Here is an 18,492-nt window from a genome sequence, read left to right as displayed (position 1 = left end):
CTCCATGAGAGCTAGCTCTTCCTGCTCCCAAACGGCTCTTGTTTATAAATATTTTCCTTCACAAAACGGGTTATATTGGTAGTTTAATCCCATTTAGGCCCAATCCCATTTCTACCATTTACCCCTCCTCCCTCTCACTTGTTTTGAAGGGGTAAGGGGAATGGGTAAGGGGTAGAAATGGGATTGGGCCTAAAACCCAATCCCATTTCTACCCCTTACCCCTTCAAAACAAGGGGGAGGGGGAAGGGGTAAGGAGTAGAAATGGGATTGGGCCTTAATGTGATCATAAATTGTATAATAGTTGTGTCTTTGCTCTACTGTATGCATGTTAGTATTTCATTTTATTGGATGAAATTACAAATGCCATTGCTTGACATTAGGCCACAGTATTGAGTGAGGGTTGTGACAGTCAGCCTGATTGTTCAACATTTATAGGAACCGTTGTCAATGTGGAATTTATGTCATCTATTTCTAAAAGGGTGTCATCCCAGTGACTGATTTTGCCACACTTGACTGCAATATAAATAAATAAAAATGTCTCTTTCGGCCTTTCAGATAGGTGAGTCAACTTCGTGCCCCTAAAATAGCTGTATATTTAAGCCGCATGTTCACCAACGACCAATCCCTAGTAAGAAGAGGCTGAGGATGGAGAGGATGGGGCATTGTACCGCCTCAGCCCAGTTTTTCCAACCAATGCCGTCGCTTGCGGTTGGCTCGAAGGCCAAGTAGTGCCTAGCATGTGAGGAAGGGGTTTGTTTACCTTCCTCTTCCCACCACAATCACTTAGCATGACATTCAAATGAATCATCAGGATCCATTGTCATTCATTGTCTGTCGTAGGGTCAGATGAATGACTCATCTGCATTATCGTTGTGTCATGCAAATGATGATGTGCCTTTTCACTCATTCACTGTTCACATTCATTGCACGAAGCTGATGGTGAACGAAGTGTTTGCGGACATAACACTAGAGGTTTATTGAGAGAGTAAAGAACTCAGCTATTACCCATAGCATAGCAGCACAATTATAAATCCACAACTCCACTACTATAAATACAGATTGTTAACACCAAGTGACTTGATATATCATGTCTGAAGCAGTCTTTAACCACATAACCCCAAAAACCATCCCCATCAACAGAAACATCCTGCCCCATGCTGGCAGGGATGCCAGGCTGATCTCGAGCCGTACCTGTCAAGGTGATTCGCAGGGAGTCAATCCTCTTTCGGCTGCTCCAGAAGCCTGACTTCACACACACAGGATCGCAAAGCCTTTTGTTTGCAATACCTTTGTGTTGCACAAATGATTAGCTACCTACCGCTCCTGTACTGTATGTCATGTCGGATTCTACGACGCCTGGCGTACATTCAATCCATTGAATTGGCAATCGTTGTTGCGTTTTGTAAGACGCATGCATCATGCTAAACGCGGATGACAAGCATCAAATTGTCCACCAGTCTACACCATAATCGCTCAATTGCATTGATGTGCCGCTACTGTGATAACATCTATATGTTGGGAGTGAGTCTAAATGCGTCGGTTTCCAACTGTGCAGCGGTGATGGTACGCAAAGTGACTGCCGGTTCAACGCTGCGGGCAACCCTGACCTACATATGTACCGCCAACGGTGGGCAGTCACCAGGTCTTTCCTAGATTTTGTATATATTACGTCATCGCGTTCCAGAAAGGGAAGAATATTAACTTTTCTTGTCTTGGGGTCTTGTCTTCAACGTGATGTTTCGTGAATCGAAAGCCTCTTGGATGTATGCAGTGAAGGTACGGTGCTCGATAGCTTTGCGCTTCAGCTAAGAGAGAGCAAACAGCATGTCAACAGAGAAACATACATGTGGAGGTACCAGCGTCTCTCCCTGGCGCGTCGGTTGAGAGCCCATGTTAATAGCTTTCAGTAAGCACACACTGGCAGTGCCCAGAGCACCATGTTGCACAGGGCCCTCTGAAAGAGTGAGCTCTGACTTATCTCTGGCACTGGGCCACTGCTGCAATGCTTCCCTAAAACCCCATAGGAGGCAGACACACACATACGCCTGTTCATGTAACCAATGAGGATGGCTTTTACTGGTTCAAAATAGCTCATCGTGCTAACGACAGATTCAAAGAATATCAAATTCTCAAGATGTCGTAGTAGTGTAAAAAAAATAACACAATTATTATTATTAATATAATAAAAACAAATGAGCAAAACAAATAAAGTCCAAATAAAATATGATGTATTGATGGGACTAGATTTGTGATTGTGTTCCGTGTTTGTACCAACAAACGGTGATGCCTGTTTTGAATAAGTCTAAGCAGTTGCATTGTTGTGCGAGCCCTAGCCATTTCTTAGAACACTTGGTAGGTGGGAATCAGATCCGATCTCTTGACACTGAAAGACGGATGGGAGGTTAATTTGCTTGGAAAATTGGCACTAGCGTGGCTGATCGGCCATGACTAGAATCCTATAACTGAGGATTTCCATTTTGTTTCCCCATGTGCCTCTGAAGACAGACACCATCTCCCACATGTCAGAAAATCTTTTTTTTTGGCCATCCAATCTCTTGTAGTTCGAAGCAGTGTGGCAAGTCAACTTAATAGGAAGTCCCCCAGAACTTCAAAGGCTACGTTGTCTCATTTCTGTTTCTATATTCTCCAACCACCTTTTACGGCCCGAGCACATAACAAATGTGTAGGCTGTTTCTTTTGCCACCACGTTTACATTGCTTATAGGGAGGGTGAGTGAAATAGGCGCGAGACTGAAGATTTTTATACACTTTGGAAACTAGTTTGTAGTGGGTTTTGGGGGAGGTTAGAATTTGAGATGTGTATCAGGTGAACATGTCATATTTATGCTGTTTATTTTCATTAATTTCATTAATTTTTGAAGAGCGCTTTTTGGAGAAAATCTGTATTCTGTTGGTGAGGGTTCTAATTCCGGGAAGAGGTCAGTTTTGAAATGTGTGGTCTGTGAAAAGGTTTTAATATTTATGCTTTTTTTATTTATTCATTACATCTTTTTTATAGTGTTATTTCTGGAGAAGATCTCCATTAATTATGCGTGTGTAAAAAATATCCCTATTAAAATATGGCAGAAACCAGCAAAAGTCGCAAATGAAGGGTAGACCCGAGTCTGGATTTTTTTACATTTGACACATTAAGCAAACAGATGTCCCTAATGCGCAGCTGTTGTACCTACTGTATTTCCAATGACATTTTATCACGCAGTACAGGGCTGGATTACTCTACAATATCTAGTTATCAAATTAAACAAAAACTAAAGTATCAAAAAGAAAACATTAAATATTTATCGCCCCCCCTGAGCATCCACCAATTACCGAACAAAAGATCCTTCATGACCCTGTTTCCAATCTGTTATTTATCTCCCCTGTTAATCTAGTAAACACAAGTGTCTAAATGTCATTATTCTTCACTTTTCCTTCCAGGGAGGCTCTTTGTTGCCCTGAATGATGGGACAGGGGCTACCTTTGACAGCATCATCACTTTTGTAAATGGAGGCGTGGAGCTAATTTGTATTGATCTCTGTGTGCCGCGCGTGTCATGTTATTCTCTATGAAGTGATCACGTTTGGCAATTCAATCATAAAATTAGCATTGATGTGTCCGTAAGTGCAAGCGGAGTAGGGGAGTGTAGCCTGCAGTATCATGTTCCTGTATGTTTGGTAACTGCTTAACAAACAACACACAACTCCCAAGGCCACCGTTTCCCGCACTCCCTCCCAGTCCCGCACTAACATGCTCCGAAACAGCTTATACCGCCTAGCAATAAGACTTTTGGACAACGGACCCTTCTCTGGAAACTTTTTTTACCTATATTTATATTAGTTGCGCTAGTCGAATTGCTTGCTTGCTTAATTGTGTGCTTTCTCTAAAATTCCCTTATCTCTCCTTTTTAACTTATTAATTGAGCCGAATCACACGCATTTCTCTGCGCGGTATATCTGTCTGCTGTACATGTGATGAATATCTTTGAATCTAATTAATTAAAGAATGATATTTTTTTTACCTTGAATGTCATAATAGGCTAATGGATTTGTGTTTGTGAGGCTTGTTGAATATGCCATGGAGCCAAGGCAATGTGACAGTAGTCCATATCAGAGGTAAAGGTACAGGCCACACAAGCATAATAACTGAGCCGCAAAAGTGTATTTGATTGCATAATATGTGGAACACAGGTGAACTGTGAAAATTAGACTGAGAATGTGTTGAATACAAATTAAATGGTGTGTAATCTAGACCCCTTGCGTTTCAATGTCAAAATTGACTAAGAAAATAAAGAGAACGAAAAGTTATGAAAGGTTTTCCAGAAATGCAGTTTTTGGTGATTCAGATTATGTAGATTTGGTTTTATTACCTTAAAAAAACATTGGGTAAATTGAGTTATGTTCCAAGCTCTAAAGCAATATAGGCTACATCTGGGAATTAAAGGCCCACTATGCAACTTCTGGAATTTCTTCGCTGTTTTCTTGGTTTTGGCACGCACATTTCTCTACACAGCGCCCCCTACAGCTTCGTAGTAGATATTTTACAACACTGTCGTAACAACTCGTTGACGACCCTTCCCCATGCACTTCTACGCGAGCCATGTGCATTTGTTTTCAAAGAAGCCGGCGAATGCGTGGAGCCATGTCCGAAGTAAATGTTCATAAAGTGTAGGCAAGGTTATACATTTTTAAAATGGTGTATTTGTATTGCAATAAACATAAAGCCATCCTTTTTATAGTTGACGGGGAGAATTTATATCCTAGATTATAATTGTTTTATCTTAGGTTGAACAGAACAATCAGTGTTAGAGTGTTGGCCAACATAATAATCTAAATAAACAAGAACCTGGATTCGGGGATTCGGTCTGTATCTGGGGGACGAGACAGACGAACAGCAAAACACCAATGGAAACAAAGGTGTTTATATGGCTGCAACCAAGCAAGCTAGAAACATACAGGGCTCACAACAAAACGGTCGAGAAAACAATTTTTACAGGGCTCACAACAAAATGGTTGAGCAAACACATTTGTACAGAGACTATCAACATCAAGAATACCACGAGGACAAAGTTCACCCAAGGGTACTTTCAATTTCAAAAGCAACACGGCCAAGTCGGAGTCTGATTTGAATTCTTCATTTTCTTTCAGTTCACGCTATTCCTGAAAAGCTTGCCCAACGTTTACTCGTGTCTTGCCTCTCTGTCGGTCAGTCTCCCCTTTCTCTTCTTCTGTTCCTCCGACATTGGGTTTCTCTGTCTCTTTTTAGTCGGCTGATCTATGATGAATGTAACAATCCCTTAGTTACTTGTGTTTATATCGAGCCGGTTCCGTGTTTGGGGGTCTGTGCTGCAAAGCAATTCGTTACTTCGTGAGACCCGAGACTCCCGCGAGAGTGGGCGGCGGGTCGCCGGCAGAAACATATTCATTTTCTCCGCCAAGATGCGCAAGGGGGAGTTGAAACAACGAACAATCGAACAAAAATGTATAATGGAAACATCGCAATGACTCCTAGCCTGTTATATTAATGTAAATCAAGCCAAATTGCCTCGCAACTGGCTGTTTATATCTAGCCGGTGCCATGTTTGGGCGTGTGTCTGTGCAGTAAAGCATTTTCGAAACTACAATCTGACTACATTTTCGAGGATACTTCCGCCGCGTCACATCCGGAAGCGCTCGGTCCGAACACATCAAGTTGCATATGCGCTTTTTCACTGTAGAGGCCACATGGGAAAATGACACACCCACCAATCGACCCAGAAATGGATGCAGAACCATCAGCATAACTCTCAACCTGCATACTTAATGTAATTTTGGCTACAAAAGTTGCATAGTGGGCCTTTAATATATGGATGTATATTTGACGTAATTTCATATTGTACTTAACGAGTGCATGTATGCATTTTATTTTACCTGTTATACAATTGCTACAAATTTTTCTTCAGAAATCAGGCTATTTTAATGAGGGTTTTTAGTGAAGTTTTTCTTCTGAGCTGAATTCAACAAGAAGCCAATTTAAACATTCCTAACAACATTTGTTTCTCCAATAATGTGTTACCATCAAGCCGCCTTTTGTTACATCAGAGTATTTGCTATCACATTATTTTCACATTATTGACGCTCCATTACAAATGTCCCTGTAAAGCCATGAATACATTGTACACAGACTGCATGAGTTATCAGTTGCCATGGATACCCTAAAGAAAAGCATATGGTCCCTCGAGAATATCAATTGGTCGAGGCGTCCAACAGTCGGCCACATCAAACAATATTTACACCCTTTCCATCTTCTTAACGGAGCAGTGTCTTCAGTAAAAAATGGGTATCTGGTGTCCACTCATCCACAGATCACAGCTCAAACATAGAAGACAACACTTGAATATCTTAATCATTAAGATTATTGATTTGGTTCTAATTAAGACAGTTCCATGTTGAAATCAATCTTGATGGATGGATCTATTATTGATCCCAAAATTGTATAGATCTATTTTCATCCTATAGATCTCTAGTCACAGCCTTTGCCTTAAAGTTATGTTTATCATGTTAGTTAATCAATGCAACAAGCAAGCGAACATTCTTAAGCCAACAATATTCTATGCAACTTCTATTAGAGTTATGAGGGATGATTACCTTGGGCTGTTATCGTTGTAATCTGGGATACAGTAGTCCTGCTAGGTTACAGCAGAACGTCAACAGGGACCTGGGCCAGGAATCAAGTACTAAAAGGGACCGAGTTGCACCTTGTTTCCTGTTTTGATACAGGAATATTCTACCAAAGAAAACTCATTGCACGAGAGGATGAAGGAGATTTGTATATGTGTATTTCTACAGTTACCAATCTACAACATTGTTGATTTAAAAAATGACACACTTTACTACTGCTGGCCTAGTTTGTGTTTGTAAAGTCCGTGCTCACAGATCCCTGCCTCCAGCAACATGATTGATCGAAACAAATATGAAGCAAAAGAAAGGGAAACACTCCCCCCAGAATCAAGCTTCTTCTGCCGTCAGACTTAAGATATTAATCTCACGTGTGATTTGTGAAACTATTATGGCGCTGACAAAAATACATAAAACAATTCATGGCAGAATCTCGATTGCATCCGGACCCGATCCACCCAAGGTGGAGTTTTCTTGATGGGAAAACAGCCTTCACACGAAGAGTCTGGTGACACACACATCTAAGGTTCACTTCATCCAAACACTGAGCGGGATTTTAGCGAGAAATGGTATAAACAGACAAATATACCGGAGTTGACTTTAGGAAACGACAACAGTGATTGAGTGTTTGCACAGGATATAACATAGCGTGTTGTTGAGCACACAAAGGAAATCCAAACCGCGCAAGATACCCAGAAAGTATGCAAACAAACATCTGATACCCCGCGGTAATGTTTTTTTGTCGTCCTTATGTAGTCGCTCAGCTTCAATTCCACTTGGAGTCGTATAGTAGTCGCAAACCAAAAATAACCTTAGCTTGAGTTACGAGCAACAGCAACAACGGTGATGAGGCCAAATATGTGCTTTACTAATGCAATCTTAAAGGGTTCTATATTATTGTCAGGTGCTATGCTGATTGGCCATCCCGATAGGAGCTGGTTTGTCCGTGATACAGCTAAGAGAACATACCCACTTTGGATGTCACAAGAGGGATAGATTTTTGGGCTTGTAATTGCTAATCACCATGACACCAGCAGTAACATAGGTGGCCTTTAAAAGTAATAGGCTAACCTTCTTTGTAACAAGGTAAAAGATAAATAACCAAAAATGCACAAACGAATCGAAACCCTAAAACTATGTTGAATATTAATATGAAATGAGTCACACCATTTAGCACACGCTACAGTTATCCAGGCTCATAACCCTTAAAAATCAATCTTTTGAATTGCATCAGATTGCAAAAATACCATCAGGTGAATTGCTTTCCACGTCAGCTGGTTAAATCCCTACCGGGATATTAGCCGAGCGTGTGTGATTGTCCATAGCCCCATAGATCCAAGGGAGAATACACTTCGTGACAGGGTGCCCCCGTCCTGAGGGATGATGGCCGGTGATTGGCTGTCAAGTGCTGCATCAGCAGGTGTGCTGCCCCGGTGCCTAACGAGGCTAATTAGGTAATGGAGCGCAACTGCTTGCGTGGACGGGAAGGTCACCGCAGGGCCTGCTCCTGCGGCTCGGTCCCTCGTCGCCGTAGAGGCTGCCACATACGTTTGTTATGCTAATTGGTGGCTTTACTAAAAAGGAAAAAAAAGGAAATGACGCAACCCGATTGGATGGTCAATAAATGGTTGGGGACTATGCACAGAGAAGTAGGCTGATGAAAGGATGAGGGAATATATCACTGTAATAGGCAAGGTGTGAGGGTGATGAGTCGTCACAATCCTTTATTTATTTTTGACTTCATAAGTGGGTCCACCCGCCCCTACAGCCAACGAGCAGGAGGCCCCGCCTCCGTTTACATTTAGAAAAGTGTCAATCAACGAGTGTATCTAAACTAAAGAAGGACTTTGGCTTGCCTTTGAAAAGGCTCCGCTAGGAGTTGCAAACGGCCCTGGTTTTAATATTTAGGCCTGTGTTTGCCGCGATAACAAAAAAGTCTCATGGCTCTACTTGCAATATCACCTCACCAAACATCCAAAAAACTGCAAGGGTTCACCTCTCAAGATGAAAAGGTTAGATCTTTGTAAACCCCTGCATAGCATAAGAAAAAGGAAGAAAGCATGGTTTGTCTGTGCCATCACTTTCCTTAATAGTGCGGACTGGAGTTGGACAGGTTTTCACAGACACACAATGTTCTACGATGCTGACCCTATCCTTGAACTTGGAGAAAGATGCGAGCAGGGGAAAAAAAAGTCATTGGATGAGACTGCAAGAACACAACACAAACTCCTGGAGAAAAGTTTCTGCATTGTACTCTTGTTCATTAGAAATGAATGATCTTATTTAATCTTTTCTTGCCTTATGTATACCAATCGGTCCCACTGCAATTGGTGGAACATTTGATCCAATTTGCAGTAATAAAACGATGAATCTTTTGCGATGAATCTAATCTCTTCCAATCCTAAGCGAGATGTATGTCTGTCACGACATATACATCCCTTTGGGACTTATCACAGGATGCAGTCCCGGTGTGTTCAGGATGTGTTAAAAGTGCTTTTAATAGACATTTGCCATGACACCAGGAACAGTTTGCTTCTTTTTGTGCTCACATTACAGAGTACAGGTGAATAAAGCTGACTTACATTTCATAACAGGGTATGCTCCGTGTTTAACCTCCCAGAAAAGGTACACAAACACTGCATAGCGGTTGCCAATGAATCAAATAACAAGAAATGTATTTTTATTTACCAGTCGCTGTGAACAACTCCACAGGGACATCCGACAAAATGTCAGGTCCCTTCTTTGATATATTTGAAGCATAAACATATCCATCCCATCATTAGGTCTGAACTCTCACTAAAACCCGTTCCTTAGTTTCCTATCTGAGGTAAATAAATACATGAGAGAACAGTGTGTTTACGGGGAACTGTAGACTTCCGTTTTATTCGGAGCTAGCTCTGGGTGTGATCCCCGGGTTGATGTCACCTTAGTTTGTAAACGCCCTAATGAGCGCCCACTGGTTGTGTGAGCTTTGCTTATTTCGATGATGCCACTTTATTCTGCAACGCACACCTCCCTTCTCTCACCCGTCACCAACCAAACCCACCTTAGATGCTATATTGGAGTATCGAGGGGTCTCCCGCTTGCTTTTCACCCACTTAGTTTCGACTTTTTCCCTTCTGTTTGGCTCCCTCCTGATTCCCCGATATGCTGTGACCTGCTTGTGGACCTTTTACATGTGTACTGACTTCAGTTTAAAACAGAGGCAAGGCTGTTTGAAGGTAACATAAAAAATAAAAAAAAAGCTAGATATCTGAGCTCTTTGGTGTTGCCGTTACTATGCTACACAACTCCCGATCTGGTTCACGTCAGCCTCAAAGTCTCAATAGCACGTGTTTCTTCCATAACAATGTGCTCTCTCTCTCTCTCACCCTGTCTCCCTCCATCCTTCCTGGGACCACAGGTTGACCCCACTTGGGTGTAATGGATCAACGGTGTTCAACCATGGACAGGTCCAAGCATGATCTGGCCTTATAGTTTTAAATGAAAGGCAGACACATCATTGTTAAGATGCCAACCCTCTTCTCTGTCTCCGACAAAATGTAATATAATCTGCACCGCCAGTGATTAAACTTTATCCAAATATGCTGATGACACGCCCCTGGTGGTTGACGATTATCAGAACGCAACCAGGCATCGTAGTGTTTGGAAAATCAGGTCAAATAGTGGGCCAATGAAGAGAGCTCCTGGGATCTCAGCATTTCCAAAGTGTAATATTCCAATGTGCTTTCCACCGATTGGTAGGCCTATGTTGTTTGTAACACAGGCTGGCCTAATCCATGATTATGCCAACACACACACACAAGTTGAATGAAAGTTCAGATTGGGAGAACGAGGTGATCCTGAGCATGAATAAATAAAACAACTGCCACTGTGAGGTCAGGGAGAGGATGTGTTGTGGAGGGATAGCATGAAAAAAAGATTGGATTCCTGACCCCACACATACACACAGCAGGATGGAAGGGTATGGTGCATGGTGGAGCAGGCTCAGATGGTTGTCCATCAAGCACCTGCCCGAGGAGAAAGACGGACAGCCCCCCCTCTCCCCCGACACCACCAGGACTCAGAGTCCACCAGAAGCCCCATCAGAGCCTCGTCCTCCGGAAATGAAGAAGGGCTGTTTTAATGTCAGAACGGAGTAACGTCAGCACTTCGTCATTTTTCAACAGTTGTCCAACAGGCGAGGCACATGGCTAATCTGTTCCCACATTCCCTGTCGCGCAATTTCCTCTCGGCCCCGACGAAAACAAATCAAAAATCTCCAGAATCATTTATCATGCAAATCAGGGAATGGCGTCGAACCAGCCCAGTATCATTTATCAGAGCTTGGCACTCCCACCGCTAGACAGAGGGAATGCGCCCTAATCACCTTAGAGCGCTGGTTAACCCCATCAACAAGTTATTCAAGCTATTCCTTGGAGGTCACCGTTCCCTCGGGCCAATAACGTTCAACCCTCAAAGCCTCTGCCTTCTTTTTTTGCTTTCTCCCCCCCCCCCCCAAAAAAAAAAGAGTAAAAAAGGTGATTTGATAGAGTGGTTTATTTATTCATTGGTACAATATTATTTAACACATGCCGTTGCTGCTCTGCATGTTAATGGCCGCGACTCATCATTGCCAACTGCTAATTGATTTGCGAGTACGTGTCAACATTTGGCTGAGCGATAAGCAGGCCTACTTAAATTGGCCTACACCCTGTTTGTATAGAAATGGTGTAGTAAATGGTGCAAATGGGAACCAACAGCATACGTTTCACAGCTAAAATGCGCTAGTCTCATGCAGTACATGAGCAACTGCGCTCTCTCAGCAACGGCTCATTCTGTGGTGCCCTTTGATGGGCCGTTGTCATGCCGATACACCTACAGAGTCCATCTTCTACAGAAAACATGCCCTGCTATACGTGCCGAGGCTGTGGTCCAGCTTTTCATCTATCTTAAGGAGATGAAGGTCCTGGGATGACACATCTGAATAATACCGGTTCCAGCCTCTATCATCATCATCATCTAAGAGGATCCCTCTCATTTGATAACCAGGAAATGTCATTCACAACGCGTCGCCCTGGTTGGGTGGGGACGTCCCTTGAGATGGAAGTTTGCTCCCCTTTCTTCCACCCAAATGTCTTCTGTGTGTTGGCTAGTTTTTATGTATAATAAATAATAATAATAGTAATGGCGTTGTTAAAATGTGTTTTGTCGTTTTTGTTTTTTAGGACATCAGGACCAGGTGTTTTTTTCAGTTACGTCCCACAATATACAACCAATATAAAATATACGTTTATGTCCTGCATCATTAAAAAAGGACATCCACTTTCCACACCACTCTGATGTCAACTTGCATGCATTTTATTTCTACACCTTATCATTGCCACATTTTTATGCCATGGCATTTCCATACATTTTTATGCCATCCTTCACGTTGACATTGATGTATTCATGTTGGATGGCTATAGATCTCACCCAGAGAAGCAGGGACAGATTCCTAGCCAAAGAACGCTGGTAAAACAGAATGACATTACAGTACGGCCAAACAGGAGAATAATACAACAAAAAACTGGGGGGGGAGAGAGAGACAGAGCGAGAGCGAGAGACCATTCATGGTCAGAAAGGTTAATGTTCCGGCCTCCTATGGATACCCAGTGTACACACCTTGACAGCTCTATAAAAAGAGTCGCTACTGTTTAGATCAGACATGTACGGCAGGAAGAGCGGAACCACAGATCCAGCCGGAGACCCCGGAGCGCCAGGGTGGGTTGTGAGGGCAGGGGGGGGGGGGGGGGGGGGGGGTAGTGGGAGGCTAGGCGGGGAGGGCCTGGAAGCCTGCAGATCCAGGTGTAAAGTGGTTTTCGGCCGTCATTTGTGAACACACACACACACACACGTTTAAGTAATTCCGACACCCTCTGAATCCAGAGAATGGAATTCACAGTAAAATGTTATTCATTTTCCAATTTGTGATGAACATTTCCATTAGACTAATGGGCTGCAATTAAATAGCTATATTACCATACTTGTGGTGTTGTGTCTACATTGACTTCAAACTGGTTTTTATTTTTTAAATCAGGCGTTATCAACCAGGTGTGTATTTCATATAGGATTCCATACACACTTCTATCATCTATTTGCTATTTGTTCATCACATTTTTATCAAAAGCCACCTACTATGAATTCAGATACAGGTCAGGATATTAGAGGTGAAAAAGGTAGGCTGTGAACATTTAGAGGGAATCAAACCCACCACCTTTTGGCTCGGATTTAAACAACCTGACCACTTTTCTATCCTTATTCTCCTGCTTCTAAAAGACGAGCATGCAGAGTCGGTAACCATCATCTTAGTTGTCCTTGGAGTGACATAAACATACTCAGTCTGCCTGCTAATGATAGTTACCTAATGATATGAAACAGGCCTTTCTTAGATGCCATTACTACAATGCAAATGGACTGAGAAATCAGTAAGGCAATTGCAGCAACAAGATGGCAATAATACGCTCCAAGAATGACTGGACGTAGGGGTTATTTCAGCTTTGTGACACAAGAAAGGTGATAATAATTCAAATAGGAAAATAATAAGGTAGTCATTGCCCAGCTGAAATTTGAATTGAATTCATTACATTTTCATGTACTCAATTAGAGATTTTAACATAGTTTGTATATCAATTGAAAATGTAATTTCATACGGCTTGAAATGTGTATTGTATCTCATTTGAAATTTTACAAAATGACTACCAAGACAAAGTCAAATAAAAGAGTCACAGCACAAACAGTCAACTGTGTGTCATGAAACATGTTTTGTTTCTTTCCTCCTCTTGTCCATGTTTCCATATCTCAGTTGGCACGGTGATAAACAAGCGTTCTGTTGCGTACGCTTGTTGTCAGGCCAACAGCTGCATTTAGGACTCTGATGATTAACACATCAAACTGTTTGTATACTAGGATTTGGCGATCTGCCACAGCCATGTTAACCATCAGCAAAGAAAGATTTTCTTCCGATTAAAAACGTTCTGTTCAGAAAAAAAGTCGGCGTACTGACTCTTCAGTAAGCCTGAAATTAGTTTCTCTTTTTACAATTAAATCCTTTTTCTTTTCGATTTTTTTGATATGATAATTATAGAAAAGGCTAATTAAACAAATGAGCTGCATCCAATCAAGTTAAATGTATAAAATGAGAATATCGATCAATGAGGGGAAAACATAATTTGATGATCGAAGGGCATGACAAATCAGAACTCAATCACAATTTAACATCAAAACTGTACTGCTTGGATCTGGAAATAGTTCAAACCCTAATATGTGCCTCATACAGTTTCACTCATGTGTATTATGTATTTACCACCCTGTTGAGCCTTTCTACATTTACCAGAACATCTATATAGTTACAGCAGGGTTTAAATCACCACGGCAAGAAAACAGTCTGTCCTCAAGCCATCAGCAGAAATACAACTGCTCTAACATACACTATATAGAACTATTGTTGGATATAGTCACTTAAATAAAAGGACCCTATCCTATTTTCCAGCATGTGAAGTTGATAAGCCATCCCAAACCATTTGAAATATATATTCCTTTTTTACACCACAACTGGGAGTGTCCGACTACAGGACAGACTGATGCCGTCCATCTATCAACTCACTCCAGCTAGTTGGAACACTATCACATTTTGATGTCACAAAGGGATACATTTTGAAAAGCCTTTGTTTGATGGCTCATCAACCTGACTCCTGATGGTAAGAAAGTACTTTAATTATCTTGCAAGAAAACTGCATTCGTTGTTCCCCATATTATATGTTATTTATCCATTTAGCTTGCATTGCTGAAGGTCCAATAGGACTGGTATTTTACTTTTCAGTTCTGTATCAGATAACGTATCCACATCTTGAAGAACCTGTTGGAATTCAAAAATGTGTTTTGGGCTGAGAGTTTTAGGAAAGAGGGAGGTGTGTTATCCCCATGGTTACGACCCTGGCCAACTTTAAGATACTTTGTAAGTACCGTTGTTGTTTAACTGTCTTTATAATAAGAAAAGTTTTTTATGAAATTCGCCACACACCATATCGTTATACTAAAAAGGTGTCCGGGAAGTCTAACCCTCACTCGGACACAGACATTAAATACATCCATACACATGGACACACAACGTGGAGTTACACAATAAGTGTCCTCAACTTTCTCACAGATACAGCAGTCAACCACTGCCAAGACAGCTCGGCCCGTCCTCACAAATCGTGCCACCGGTGCCCTTGGTCGTGACGTCTGAGTGCCTCGGCAAAAAAGGCACTGAGACGTCAGGAAAAGAACGCCACCAGCCGGCACAACAGAGTGGAACGTTCACACGGTGTTTTGGGGGAAGCCTTGCTCATCTATTTTAATCATAGTGGCAATCTTTAAGACCATTAAAAATAAACATCCATGAACATGAATGAGTGGGCTTAAAAGTGAATATTGGAAATAGTCTTCTTTAGTTGGCCTTATTATTAGAACTCTCTTTTGGTAGGCACAAAAGTCACAATAAAAAAACTCTCTCTCATGGGACATTTAGCCAATTTATAACACACCCTGAGTGGCCCCAGGGTCTCAATATCAAATTGCTTGGCCGACTAAAATTGCTCCATATATACCTCTAGTGTCTCATTACTGTGGTTCATTGTGTCACGATTCCCATCACAAAAAAATATATATTTATATATTATATCATTTTTGTCTGATTTACTCTCAATAGTATATTTGGAATGGGTGTCAAAGGTGACAGAATGTATTTGAATAAGCGATGCATTAGGATACAGAAACAAAACCATGCATTAACACTGGACATTCGATCAAGAATCTTTTCAGCCCGGCACTGCTTAACTCTACTAATAACAGGGATTACGATTCAAATGGCTTAGGTCAATACAATATGGGCCTCCCCATTATTTCAGTGCAAAGTAAATGCCTGTGTCTGCTATAAGCTTGCAAGTTAAATGCCAAAAAGATTGCATGTTTCCTCCTAAGCCTAATTGGGAATAAAAATTAGTCAAAGTACCTTATTGCAAGCAGATCGTCTCCGTGTCACTCTGGGTCCTGCGCTGAGTTATCTGGAAGAGTAGCGTTCAGCGTGCCACGTTACATCACTGAACGTCATTCCCGGACCCAGCTGCAAACGACAAATATAAATATAAACAAAAACAACATCAGCAGCAACAACAAAACGGCTAACAAAGTGTCAGTTAAATTAATCAATTACGATGCAGAGAGTACACAACGTAGTGACAATGATTGTCAGCCGGGCGGCTGGGGCGCCGGGGAAAAAGCGACTGCCGCTGTCAACCGGCGAAGGCTTTATCAAATCCCTTCATCAGAAACAAGTCAACACTTCTCCAAGGCATCTGCATTTTCAGACGAGTAAACACACCATTCCCCACCTTATTTATAGGCCTGCCTGCAGTCTCTCTCTGTGGCATCTCAAAGCAGCGAACGCAGCAGCCGTAAAGTGTCAGCTTTGTAATGGTAATTGGTCATATTTTCTTCCCTATATACAGTACGTGGGGCCCCTGTTCAGCCTCCTCGCTCGCATTCGTGTTTTCTTTACGGACATTTCCACTGAGAGGTACACCACCGCCCACTACTTCATATCATCAGTCTTACGGTTAGTCATCTTCGGAGTGGCGAGGTGGAGGATGTGAACCTATGCTTGCTTTAAAAAAAACCAGCGTCTTAACTTAACATAAGAGCGTATGTTCTCAGCATGGCCGGCCCCAGTGTGAATCAAACCCATGATCCTGGGGCTTCTAACCCTGTGCGTTACCTAGAGATTCATCGTTTGGTTGTGCAGTGGTTATTGCCAAAGCTACAGGGAGGGAGCCATGACAAACCGTCTCAGAATACATCCCTTGTGTGATGTGACAGGTGTGAGCGTCCACAGATTTATGATGGACAGATGAACTGCAGCCACAGCAACAGTTGGAACGGTCCATCAATCACCGCCTTCCAGACAGACACTCGTGATGTCACAAAGATTGACTTGTAACTGGCTAATTGGCTTGAAATGACCTCCCTCCTGGTACAATGTGGTCATACCTTGTGCCTTTGGTTATTCAGAAGCCACAGAGTTAGAATATATTACAAATGGATCATTCAATACAACTTTGTATTACAAAAACGTACAACAGTAGTCTGTATTAACAAACTGAGGATAAAAAGTTAAATACTGGGTATTAAAGTCTAGTTTAATAATTAAGTAGTCTGTATTTAACAATATGTGTCTGTAGATTAGAAGTCGTTATTACAGACACTGACCGTAGTTTAGTATTTCAGTAGTCGGTATAAAATACTTCTGATCAAACTTATTGCATATAGTGGGCGTCTGAGCGTTAATGGTTTGAAAGGTCCGGAAAGGAGGGGGTACTCACGACTCACATGTTAGTCTCAAAACCGATCGGAGGTCCAGGCGGGTTAACACAGCAGTAGATGAAGGACGATTTGAGCTTGTATGTGTACGAGTGTTGTGCAAGAAAAAGGGATAACACTTGTTTAGCTCTACTTAGAAGCAAGCGAACCAAAAGTAAAACAAAATCGGTTAAGATGCATCAATGGCCCTCAAACTAAATGCAAATAAGGCACATGAAAATAGAACTCCCAACGTTGTAAATAAAATATGTAAACGAGTCAACGTGATTTAAAAATTAACCGCATGGCGTCTCCTGCCAGGTCTGGCGGCATCCTAAAACTTCCAGGAACCAGCAGGCAATCAGCCGCAGCCAACCAAACACTCCAGCCTCCCCGCCATTGGACGGGTATCGGCAGGTACCAAAAGGGAGGGGGAAATGGGCCAACACCTGAAATCTAAATTAATCTAGTGCAGTACATTCAATACTCTCATACATAAATGAATATGATTTGCTTATACATTTCATACGAGATGTCTGTTATTTATAGTTTAGTAGTTGGTATTAAACACCTGTCTGTTATATTTTGTTTACTAGTTGGTATAAAACACCTGTCTGTAGTTTATAGTTTAGTAGTCTGTATTAACACCCATATCTGCAGTATAGTAGTCTGTATTAAACACCCCATCTGTAGTTTATAGTTAAAGGTTGGGTAGGTGATTTGCGAAACGCCAGCAGATTTTGAAAATACACAACTCAAATGGTCCTACCCCCTCTCCTTCAACGCTGACTCTGACTCCACCCATTCCAAGTACCTGGACGCGCAATCATGCACGAGCGCGAACAGAGATGCGCGAGAGCGAGCCAGGCTAGCGTAGGTTTTCGTTTAACAACATGGCACTACATTCAGCTGTAAGTTGCACCCAGTACCGCGGGAAGTAGGGGTGCTGGGGGTGCTGCAACACCCCCTGTCCGAGGCCCTGTCTTATCACAGAAAACGATCATTTCTAAAAACTCCGGCCAAAGTGGAGATTTCTGAAAACGCCGGTTATGTGTTGTCGTGTCAACGGGGAGAAACGGGATTTTAGGTTCTGAAGCGTCACATTATACACCAGGAAATACTTAACGTCATGTGAGCGCCCGCTGTACCGTATTGGTCCGAATATAAACACAAACCCCATTGTAAGACGACCTATATTTGGAAAAAATATTTGAAGACCAGATCCTGTTTTTATGAATAAATAAATTGTATTCATTGAAATAATATACGAAAATAAAAAGGCATCGAATAAAACACTGCATTGCCACTAAACAGTAGTGCAAATAGGCCGTACTGATGTGTACACCAAAGACTATTCCTGACACTCCTCTGCCTCATCCTCGCTGCTGTCCAAGGCATTTTGAGACGCAGCATTTATTTAATGCTCATATGACCTAGTGCTGAAAAAAGGATATATGAAAAAGTGTGAGGGTAGCGGTGGTGCG

General features: G+C 42.0%; 1 long non-coding RNA gene across 1 annotated transcript in view; it reads right to left on the bottom strand.

Moving 5' to 3' along the window:
• Window positions 1-17,406, bottom strand: part of LOC115532584 (uncharacterized) — a 60,504-nt gene extending 43,098 nt beyond the window's left edge. The window contains exons 1-2 of the long non-coding RNA XR_003974073.1: window positions 17,039-17,406; window positions 15,666-15,776 (exon numbers count right to left, since the gene is read on the bottom strand). This is a non-coding gene — a long non-coding RNA (uncharacterized LOC115532584). The remainder of the gene's footprint in view (window positions 1-15,665; window positions 15,777-17,038) is intronic.
• Window positions 17,407-18,492: the final 1,086 nt, after the last annotated feature.

The sequence above is a fragment of the Gadus morhua genome, chromosome 19, assembly GCF_902167405.1.
Source record: "Gadus morhua chromosome 19, gadMor3.0, whole genome shotgun sequence".
Taxonomy (NCBI): Eukaryota; Metazoa; Chordata; class Actinopteri; order Gadiformes; family Gadidae; genus Gadus; species Gadus morhua.
Note: the sequence above shows the minus strand (reverse complement) of the source record. Positions and strands in the feature narration are given on the sequence as shown.